Source organism: Schistocerca gregaria, chromosome 6 (assembly GCF_023897955.1).
Source record: "Schistocerca gregaria isolate iqSchGreg1 chromosome 6, iqSchGreg1.2, whole genome shotgun sequence".
Classification (NCBI taxonomy): Eukaryota; Metazoa; Arthropoda; class Insecta; order Orthoptera; family Acrididae; genus Schistocerca; species Schistocerca gregaria.
Window position 1 is genome coordinate 494,179,669 of NC_064925.1, and position 11,167 is coordinate 494,190,835.

At 44.7% G+C, this 11,167-nt stretch overlaps 1 non-coding gene across 1 annotated transcript; it reads right to left on the minus strand.

The window, feature by feature from the left end:
• Positions 1-7,934: 7,934 nt before the first annotated feature.
• On the minus strand, positions 7,935-8,007 carry Trnaa-cgc (transfer RNA alanine (anticodon CGC)). Its single transcript has one exon. It is a non-coding gene; the product is annotated as a tRNA-Ala (tRNA).
• Between the last annotated feature and the right edge of the window lie 3,160 nt (positions 8,008-11,167).

Below are 11,167 nucleotides of genomic sequence, written 5' to 3' on the forward strand. Positions count from 1 at the left end.
TAACTCCAGCGTCATATACAGCCAGCATTAACCGCCCCTGTATTGATCGACCAAGTGTGAAGGCATCCCACAAAGTGCCATCTGGAACCTGTACAATACAACGTATGCCCGTTTCTATGCTTCCATTCAACATTCTGGTGATAACACCGGTTATTAATATACCACCATTTCACATTTTCAATGCCTTACCTCCCGCTTACAATAATCTGTGATCTTGCCATATTAATCACATAAATTTGTTGCCTAGACATATGTATTCCAGAAACTTGGTTATTCTACAGTAATTATGTTTTGGTGCATAGATTTTTTTCATCAGTTTATGGTATGGTATAACAGCAAGATTATTTCATGACTCCTACAAAGGGTTTTTAGTGGTTCCTTGCCAATTTTTTCCAATATTCCTTTTGCTCCCTTGGAGTAGAAATAGTAGTAGTAGTAGTAGTACGTTTATTCGTCCGTAGATCTCTTTCTACAAGGATATCACACATGCCAAAGTATTTACAAATTTAGATCAATTTAAAATAAGCTAATTCGTATACACATATGTTTACAGACTTCTAGTTACAGACAATCATTAGATTGTATACAATACTTTTTTCACAAATAACTTATTAAATAATGTAATGTCCCACTGTCACTCATACCTTACTATCAGTCAGTGTACACACAATGCACACACTGATTCAAAACACTTCTGCGTCTAATCGATCGATTTGGAAACAATTCGTGAATACATGTTTCGTGCACTATGGGCTCGACATCCTGTATGCGCTGCAGCTTTCTCCTAGTCTTCAGAGGAATGTCTTCTAGCATCCGTGGAAGATGGCCTTTTAGGAAGATGCGATAGTTCCGCGGGTACAGCGTTCCGTCTACGAAAAGTGGCCCTATGTGCTGACGGTTTACTATCCCACACCACCGGTTTGTACTCCATGGACCCTGACGTTGCACCTGACGAGGCCAATGGGGTTTGTGAAAAGACCAGCAGCTCACGTTTCGGAGGTTTACTTGGCTTTCATTCGTAAACGTGGCTTCATCAGTAAACATGATACGTAATACATCTGGAGTATCCTGTCTTAATGCCCATACGTGGAAGTTAACACGATTCCTATAACCGTTTCCATGCAGGTCTTGAGGGAGAGAGATATGATAGCGATGGAGCCTATGTCGATGGAGGATGCGTAAGATACTTGACTGACACTTGCCAATTCCTCGTGGGATGGGGCGGGAGCTAACGTGCAGATCAACTGCAACATAAGCAACATCATTAATTTCTCCCTCTTCTGCCGTCACTTGTTTCGTTCTGTTTCGTTATCTGGGTGTTACATTACTGCCGAGATGGTTGATATCTGCTGGGATATCTTGCTGCATATACCGTACAAAAAGAACTGTATTCTTTCCTACGCTCCCCACGCGTTATGAGCATGTCGGCTATCTCTGCATTGGTAAATCCCATGCCTTTCGCTGTCGATGCTGTTACCAGTTGAGCTGTTCGAGTATATCCTTTGGCGAAACTTAATACTTCAGTTTCTCTCATCCCTGCTCCAACAGTTTCGTCGAAGAAAGAAAATTTTATTTTAGCTTCTGTGATTTTTGCCAATTATATATTTACTCTTCGTCGTCGACAAAAGGCTAGAATCTATGTTCAAATATGGAATATACAGTCTTAACATGCCTGGTAGTAACTGCATTTGTTGCTTAAATTGTAGACCTACGTTTCTTAATGAACTCAGGAATGCTTAGTTGCACTGAATTTAGTGCTGTAAAGCAATGTGGGCTACGGGCGTGGTTGGGTAGCTCAGTCTGTGGAGCACTTTCCCGTGAAAGAGGCAAGCGTCCCGAGTTCGAGTCTCGGCCCAGACAACATTTTTAAGTACGTTCCCGCACCGGACGTCGGGCGATTAGGTTCTGCCAATTCCCTGTTCTGTCGTAGCGCTACGAGAGCTTCTTTGTTTGTCCTCAGTGCCATTGTATTGTATTGTATTGTGCGCCACATCGTTGTTCCTCTCTCAGCCGTGTTATGAATCGACTTAGAGCGAGCGTTGTCTTGCGCCATGATACGGCGTATGACTTCCAGGAACATTCCATCTACAGGTACAGTCAGTTTTACTTTTGACAAGTCCGTGCCACGAGTGCAGCCAAGTTCGTTAGAAATTCATGACTGGCTTGTAGATACGATCAAGGTACCTTCAGAACAGATTCACATGGCTTACTTCGTTTCTGAATCATATTTGTTTTACGCCGAGTTTCTAGATCTGCTTCAGGTTGGCAGACTCGTATTGCGGCTCGGACAGGAAGTCCCTTTCACTCATTGCCGCAGCTCTAATAGTATGATTTACTGGACAAGAAGGCACCTGTTATTGAACGCAGTTTTCCGAAATTCCTTCACCAGGGAAGACGAATGGAATATTCCAGAATTTGAAACACAAACATCTGCTAGCATGAGTTTCTTAGAAGTAGATACCTTAGGGGTTGCGAAGCAACTCAAATCGCTTGATACGGGCAAGTCTTCAGGTCCAGATTGTATACCGATTACGTTCCTTTCAGATTACGCTGATACTATAGCTCCCTACTTAGCACTCATATACAACCGCTCGCTCACCGATAGATCTGTACCTACAGACTGGAAAATTGGGCAGATCGCACCAGTGTTCAAGAAGGGTAGTAGGAATAATCCATTTAACTACAGACCTATATCATTGACGTCGGTTTGCAGTAGGGTTTTGGAGCATATACTGTATTCAAACATTATGAATCACCTCGAAGGGAACGATCTATTGACACGTAATCAGCATGGCTTCAGAAAACATCGCTCTTGTGCAACGCAGCTAGCTCTTTATTCGCACGAAGTAATGGCCGCTATCGACAGGGGATCTCAAGTTGATTTCGTATTTCTAGATTTCCGGAAAGCTTTTGACACCGTTCCTCACAAGCGACTTCTAATCAAGCTGCGGAGCTATGGGGTATCGTCTCAGTTGTGCGACTGGATTCGTGATTTCCTGTCAGGAAGGTCGCAGTTCGTAGTAATAGACGGCAAATCATCGAGTAAAACTGAAGTGATATCAGGTGTTCCCCAGGGAAGCGTCCTGGGACCTCTACTGTTCCTGATCTATATAAATGACCTGGGTGACAATCTGAGCAGTTCTCTTAGGTTGTTCGCAGATGATGCTGTAATTTACCGTCTAGTAAGGTCATCCGAAGACCAGTATCAGCTGCAAAGCGATTTAGAAAAGATTGCTGTATGGTGTGTCAGGTGGCAGTTGACGCAAAATAACGAAAAGTGTGAGATGATCCACATGAGTTCCAAAAGAAATCCGTTGGAATTCGATTACTCGATAAATAGTACAATTCTCAAGGCTGTCAATTCAACTAAGTACCTGGATGTTAAAATTACAAACAACTTCAGTTGGAAGGACCACATAGATAATATTGTCGGGAAGGCGAGCCAAAGGTTGCGTTTCATTGGCAGGACACTTAGAAGATGCAACAAGTCCACTAAAGAGACAGCTTACACTACACTCGTTCGTCCTCTGTTAGAATATTGCTGCGCGGTGTGGGATCCTTACCAGGTGGGATTGACGGAGGACATCGAGAGGGTGCAAAGAAGGGCAGCTCGTTTTGTATTATCGCGTTATAGGGGAGAGAGTGTGGCAGATATGATACACGAGTTGGGATGGAAGTCATTACAGCATAGACGTTTTTCGTCGCGGCGAGACCTTTTTACGAAATTTCAGTCACCAACTTTCTCTTCCGAATGAGAAAATATTTTGTTGAGCGCAACCTACATAGGTAGGAATGATCATCAAAATAAAATAAGAGAAATCAGAGCTCGAACAGAAAGGTTTAGGTGTTCGTTTTTCCCGCTCGCTGTTCGGGAGTGGAATAGTAGAGAGATAGTATGATTGTGGTTCGATGAACCCTCTGCCAAGCACTTAAATGTGAATTGCAGAGTAGTCATGTAGATGTAGATGTAGATGTTTTATTTGTAACGAAAGTGGTCACAAATTGCTTAGGTCGTGTCACGCCCTTACAATCCACCTGTGAACATCTTTGATTGACTTTAGTGGAACTGGTTCCCCAAGTGACAGCCAATGTGCATAACCAAGTTTCTGAGGGCGACGGGAGTCACTGCAAGATGGCTGTAGCTCATTTCCGACGCTAACCTCACGTAGGAACTTCGACACTGTAGCTTCCGCGCCGCCACCACCTCCACTTCAAAACAACCGTAGACTGACGCAAGACGGTGAGAAGACAGATGATTTCTTATCCCTTCTCCCCTCTACTGAAAACAGTCCTTTGGAGGAGGCCTCTCCCCTCCAGAGTTCATACGCGATGATAACATGTCAGCTGCTGTTCAAGACTCGATGCGTCTCCGTAGAAAGAGACCGCCTCTTCGGAATGACATGAGGACAGACCTGTTCCGGATCTCCGTGCTGTATCCAAGGACTTACCGGGCCTGTCTGTGTCTGTGACGTCTTCCCACCCTTCTTCTGCGCCGCTGAAAGGTATAACAATGACAGAGGCCTCTGTTGATCAAAACAACATCGGCACAAGTGTGCGAGTGGAATACGTGGTGACAGTAAAAGACGTTCCGCCAGTTTTCGTTTCCGTTGATTCTCAGGAACCGCACCGCCCATGTGTGGAAGAGTGGGGTGTATCATCTGTATCTGATACTGAACTTCTGCAGGAGCCCCCCAAGCCCCCCCCCCCCCCTCCTGTTGGGCCGTGTGGCAGTCGCCTTCACGCAAAGCCGCAACAAACAGTGTGTTTTCAAGCTGAACGTGCGGCCTCGCGATGAAAGAAAATACTCGTATATAAAAGAGATAGAAGAGAGGGATACACCTCTTTACATTGCGATTCATCCGTTGACTCTGCATGGACTGTGATGCACGACTTTAAAGGTCACATGCAAGTAATCATCTCCTTTATTTTGGTAATTAATAGATGCGGGCCTATACCTTTCTTACTTTGAATGTGAACAGAATTAGTTCCGAGCGGTGCTGCGACATTTTATTTACAATACAAGCGCGAAGAGATATTTTTGCAAAAAGTTTTATGTGATAGTTTTTCTATTTCCGGATTTTCTACTTTCTGTAATGCAGTTGCCGAACTATCCACTGGCACTGCGTTATTTTACAGAGAGGATATACCACTGATTGATTTCAAACTTCTCGATATCGGCTGAGGAATAGGCTGCACTTTTTCTGACCTTACTTTAATTGTTTTTTTATGTCCCTTCAGGATCTGCTCATTCCACAGATCGCAAACGTTTTTAAAGGGAGGATATGGAATTTTTATATTAGGTAAAACTCTTCAAAAGCTTCTATTAGTCGCAGATTTTAACTGTGTTTTGCTTCCTGTCGATCAGACTCCTAATTTTAATTTCAGTAAGGAACTAGACAAATTGCTGTGTTTTTAGCAAATACGCGATGTAGGACTCTATCAGTACCTCACTCTCGTCAGGTGTAACGCATTTTACAGCTGCTTCCAGTAGCCGGCTCGATCACTTTTTTCTTTCTGATTCTGTATGTGGACAACTGTTAGCCACAGAGGTGATACCCTCTTGTTTCACTGATCACTGTGCCGTACCTGTAATCCTATATCACGTGCTGCAACCAGTAAAACTGTATCGCCTGCCGTGGATGTTGAACACATCTCTGTTAAAGGATCCTTCCCTCGAGATTACCGGTACGGAGGTTTGGCACCGTTAATTGCGTTCGGAGGACCGTTATCCTTCTCTTATGGAATGGTGGCCAGGGCACGCAAACCGCGGCTTCAGAAAGTGTTAATGCATTACGGCGCATTGGAAGCGAGGAATCTCCAGGAATTTAGTTATTACGTCTTGCGACAACTTTATGAAGGTGCCATACAAGCCCCCTTACGCGTTATGAATGACCGCTATGTTAAGGCGAAGCTTCTTCAGTTAAAAAGATAACAGAAACACTCAGGATGCCTCAAAATACCGCTATTCCGACTGGATAAACTGACCCCATTATACCATCTTATCCGGTGGCGGACGCGTTGAAAAAGATCATGTATCGCGTTCCTCATTCACAACGATGGTCACATACTGACGTCACAACATGATACTTCCACACCGATCTGTAGTCACTTATTCTATCTTTATGATGTCCCTGCTATTGATTTGATTGTCCATGATGCATTTACTCTTCTCCTGTATTGCGTGATTACTCCCGCATTAAATAATGAATGTGTGTGTGTGTTTTTTGTCTGTAGCGTAAGTTAGGTTAAGTAGTGTGTAAGTCTAGGGACCGATGGCGTCAGCTGTTTGGTCCATTAAGAATACACACACATCTGAACGTTATTTTGCTGGTTTGCCATAGCAAAAATATGCGGGAGTCAACGGTATGTCTAATGAATTTTATGTACATTTTTGACCTCTTCTAAGTCATGATAAGTCTCGTCATAACAGCACTGGTAAATGAGGTGATCTCGGGAGGGTGAGGGTGTTACTCCTAACCTCTTCAACGTTGGTACAGTCATTCTATTCCAGAAGACAACGGACGTCCAGACATTGAAATATCACACTACTGAATTTCGATTACAACACTGTCGCCCAGGTGGTTAATAGCCGTTTGTCGATATTTATAGAGAAAATTCTTGCTGTTCCCGAAGCTGTATGCCTGGGCGCACGATTCTGACTTCTGTAGTTGAATGCCGGGACGTCGTCGCGGCGTCTCCAACGAGTTATGTCTCTGGAGTCTTACGTTTTATTGATTTTAGCAAGGCATTGGGCCGGATCAGTCACAGTTTCTTGATGCATGTTCTCAAAGCGACCAGACTCAAGCGTACTGCATGTCAGGTATTATCCGATCTTTTTGCTGGTATTCAAGCCCCAGTCGTAGTGACTGGAGGACTTATTCCCCAGATCACCATCCGACGGGGCATACCGCAGAGTGAGCCGCCTCTCCATGTCGCTTTTTGCCTTCTCCCTAGAACCTCAGCTTTGCCATATTGCTCATCAGTTACGTGGCTGGAAGATACTAGGAGGAACCTAATCGATGCGAGCGTACAGGGATGACGTTATTGTGGTGCTACGTCATTTCGATGACATGTCCTTACTCAAGGATATACTGGATTCATATTGTTCTCCCTCTATGGCGTGAATTGATGAAGAAAAGCGTGCGCTGTTACCATTGTGGGGTTTTCAAATTCTCATTCCACGGACAACGGTGGCTGCTCACCACAAATCGTTTTGGATTGGCGTGGATGGCTGCACGATGAAAACGGCTGGGCTAATTCGCGATCCGGTCGTTTCCTTCGGAAAAGTTGGGCGTCGGTATGGAGTGGTAGCGAGAGCCTTCGCCTTGGGGGGTGGGATGTCCCAATACCAAAGTGAAGAATTCAATATCGTTTATACTGAGTAACGTTTTGACAAGTACCCGGGCAGCTCATTCTGTTACGTCTGGCTTATTTACGCGTCTTCGACTGTGGAGTCCGATTCTACCTGTCGATGCTTCCTGGATCAATTCTAAACTGCGGCACATACCTGGATTTTATATTTTAACAAGTTTTCCGTCAGTTTATCAGTGACACACCTTACCACTGGCTCTTCCCTTTCTCGTTGGGGAGTACAATCCTCACTCTGCTCAACTGAAATGGCCGCGCCATTAATATCCTAGGAAACAGTGTGGTCTCCCGTTGGTCATCCCATCCTCCCGATGTATGTCACCTCGTCGTGGTGTAGGGTCATTCAGAATCTGATCCCGACCAACGAACGCCTCCATCGCATTGGTGTTAGTGCTGGTGGTGGTGGTTAGTGTTTAACGTCCCGTCGACAACGATGTCATTAGAGACGGAGCGCAAGCTCGGGTTAGGAAAGGATTGAGAAGGAAATCGGCCGTGCCCTTTCAAAGTAACCATCCCAGCATTTGCCTGAAACGATTTAGGGAAATCACGGAAAACCTAAATCAGGATGGCCGGAGACGGGATTGAACCGTCGTCCTCCCGAATGCGAGTCCAGTGTGCTAACCACTGCACCACCTCGCTCGGTCATTGGTGTTAGAGCAACTGACCTTTGCGACACGTGTCGTCAACCAAATAGATTACCACACAGGCGTGTCTCTTGAGGACGAGAACGCTGGTACTGGATTCGCTGCAGCTGCTTTCTCGGTTGAACTTCTTCCGTCTGCGGACTTTTCAGTTTTCCCTCGGACGAAGACTAACTCGATCGTATGGCTCATTGGACACTATGATCACTATGCAGTCTGGTCTGGCAATGGAACCTGATCCCCGTCTTTTCACCAATACAGGGTGCTAGAACGACTATCCATTATTTCAGTGGATGATAGTACTCACCAAAGTAAAAAAAAAGTCTTTCGGCCATGGGTTCTACAAAGTACACATTCTGACATATGACATATGAACGTGTTCATAGGAGGTGCTCTTGTAATCTCATCCATGGCAATGCATTACTTGTCCTACTACAGACAACTACCCGTTAATTAACGTTAATTACAACCGCTGGCATAGAATACTGCGAGGTATGAAGGCATCACGAACATGTGATTGCGGATATGAACACCGTTGTTGCGCTTGCGCTCCGTGTCAACAGCGTGCTGGGATACAGCCATGCAATATCGACGTAAACATTAGTTGACTCACATGTCTGCAGTGAGTTGTACCGCTTACGTTACGTGATTGTGCAGTAGTCTTGTTACGTCTGTTTACGTTCCCGTACATTTTTTCTAACTCCGGGTGCATATGGTGATTGTTGGCATACTCACAGGTCATGTTTATAGTGCAGTTTATTCTGATGCTTGTGGTGAGCTACAACATGTTTTCTCTCTTGCAGTTACTGTGATACAACCTGGCAAAGGAGGCCTTTCAGTCTACGGGGAAATGGCAGACATGATTTACTATTATGGTTTAGGAGATGCAGTTAATCTGAGAGCCCGTAACCTGTCCACTGAACGATTTCCAGCTCTCAGTGTTCCATCTGTTAAGCTGTTCGGCCAATTCTTCCTGCGTCTTGGGGAAACAGATTCCGTAGCACCCAACAAAGTAGGCTCGTTCAGATACCTGCATTGGAGGAGCGTGTTCTAGGTGCAGTGGACGACATTCCTGCAACCAGTGTGCGACGAATAGCAGCAACTAAAGGTGATACCAATCCTTGGTGCAGTGTGGGCAGTGTGGAGCAGATCCACAATTTCTCTTCAAGATTTTGTTTACTGATGAGGCAGTGTTTACACGAGAAGGCATGGTAAATTTGCATAATCAGAGTACGTCAGCCGATGAAACTCCCCATGCAGTTCAAGTAAGAAGAAATCACAATCGAGTCTGAATCAGTGTATGCGTAGGCGTTCTTGGTGATGGATTACGAGCGATATTCGTGCTGCCACGGAGGTTAACTGGGGCTCGTTATCACTGCTTTCTGAATTACTGTGGACTGTACGTCATTACCTGGTGAGAACATTTGGAAACCGTTGGATTGATTGGGAATGTCCCAGACGTTGGCCTGTTAGATCACTGGACCTAAATCCACTAGACTTTTGGGTGTGAAGCAACATGAAGCAATTGCTCTATGTCACTTCAATGAACGATGTGCACACATTACACAATCGTGCCTTCGTCCATCTCAGGACATTCAGTAACAACCAGAGCGATTTCAAAGAGTGTGAGTATCTTACACTGAAGGGAAAAGGCATACATTGACAAGAATGGACATCATCTTGTGCACCCTCTCTGAACAAGTGGTCACATGTTAGAATGTACGTTTTGCAGACCCCACGGTTATAAGACTTTTTTCTTGTTTTGATTCGTAACATTGTTCACTGAAATACTGGGAAGCTGTTTTTTAAACACCCTGTACATGGTGAACGCTCATCGGAAGTGGCAGAGGCTTCCACGTTAACGTGCTGCATTTGAAAATATGTTGCACCTTGTCTTCAGTCGCCACGGTATTGGATAGTTTTGTTTGTTCTCTTTCTTCTCTTTTTTATTGTTATAGTTCCTTCTCATATTGTGTTCTTCCTAGAGAAAAAATATGTTTCATTATGAGTCCTGTAGCTGTGGAATTGATGTCTGTCTCGTTTTATTTTCATAAAAATTAAAAACAATAAAAAAATAAAAAATTAAATGAACAAGCCAACGTAGTACCAGGTCAATGTTGGCAACCAGTACCACGACAGCAGTGTAGGGACATCGCGGTCAGGCCTCCAGTTACGACCCCTGCCCACCTCCTCTCCACCCAGACTGAAGCTGACTGTATCCGTTCTTTCCCGTATACAAACATAATAAACAGAAGCTGTGAGGTAACGTGGTCTCCTCTTGTAAATTGGAGGGTACGTGGGTCCCCAGATCCAGTCTCGTTGAATGATACAATTTTAGCCGTTTCATGACACAGGGGTAGCGTCTTCGACAAATAATCAAAACATCTTAGGTCCCGCGTTCGAACTCTGCCACCCCCTAAATTTTAAATAAAAATCATCAGCAGTAGCAGCCGAAGACTTCCGACTTGCGAAGCCACCCCCATTCAGCCGACGGCCTCGTAAAAGAGGGTGGAGGAGCGGACAGAGTTTCAGGGCACTCCCTTGTCCGTGGGTGGGAAATAGCCCCTACAGGCGAAACAATCAGCTATGATCAAAGGCATGAGGATGGAGAAGACAATGGAAACAGCTGCATTAAAGACATGTGATGCGTATCCACCGGATATATGGCTTGTAATTTGAAAGTTGTTATGATGATCCCTCCGCTGACAAAAGATTCCGGACTATACTCCCCCATTCGGTTCTCTGGGAGGGGATTCCCAAGTGGGAGGTGACCATGCGAGAAAGATTGAATAAGCAATGTAAGGATAACGTTCTACGCGTCGGGGTGTGAATGTCAGATGGTTACACGGTAGGGAAGCCAGAAAATCTGAAACAGCGAATGCAGTGTCTCACTCTAGATATACTGGGGTCAGTGATATGAAATGCATAGGAGACAAGGATTTCTGGACAGTTGAGTGTAGGGGAATATCGACAACGGCAGAAAATGGTATAACCGAAGTAAAATTCGTTCTGAATACTAAAGTAGGGCAAAGAGAGGGTTACTGTGAACAGCTCACTGGCAGAGTTGTTCTTATCAGACGCGACAACAAACCAACACCGCCAACGATAGTTGAGATGTGCATGCCGACATCACAAGACACAGGTGAAGATATAAAAAT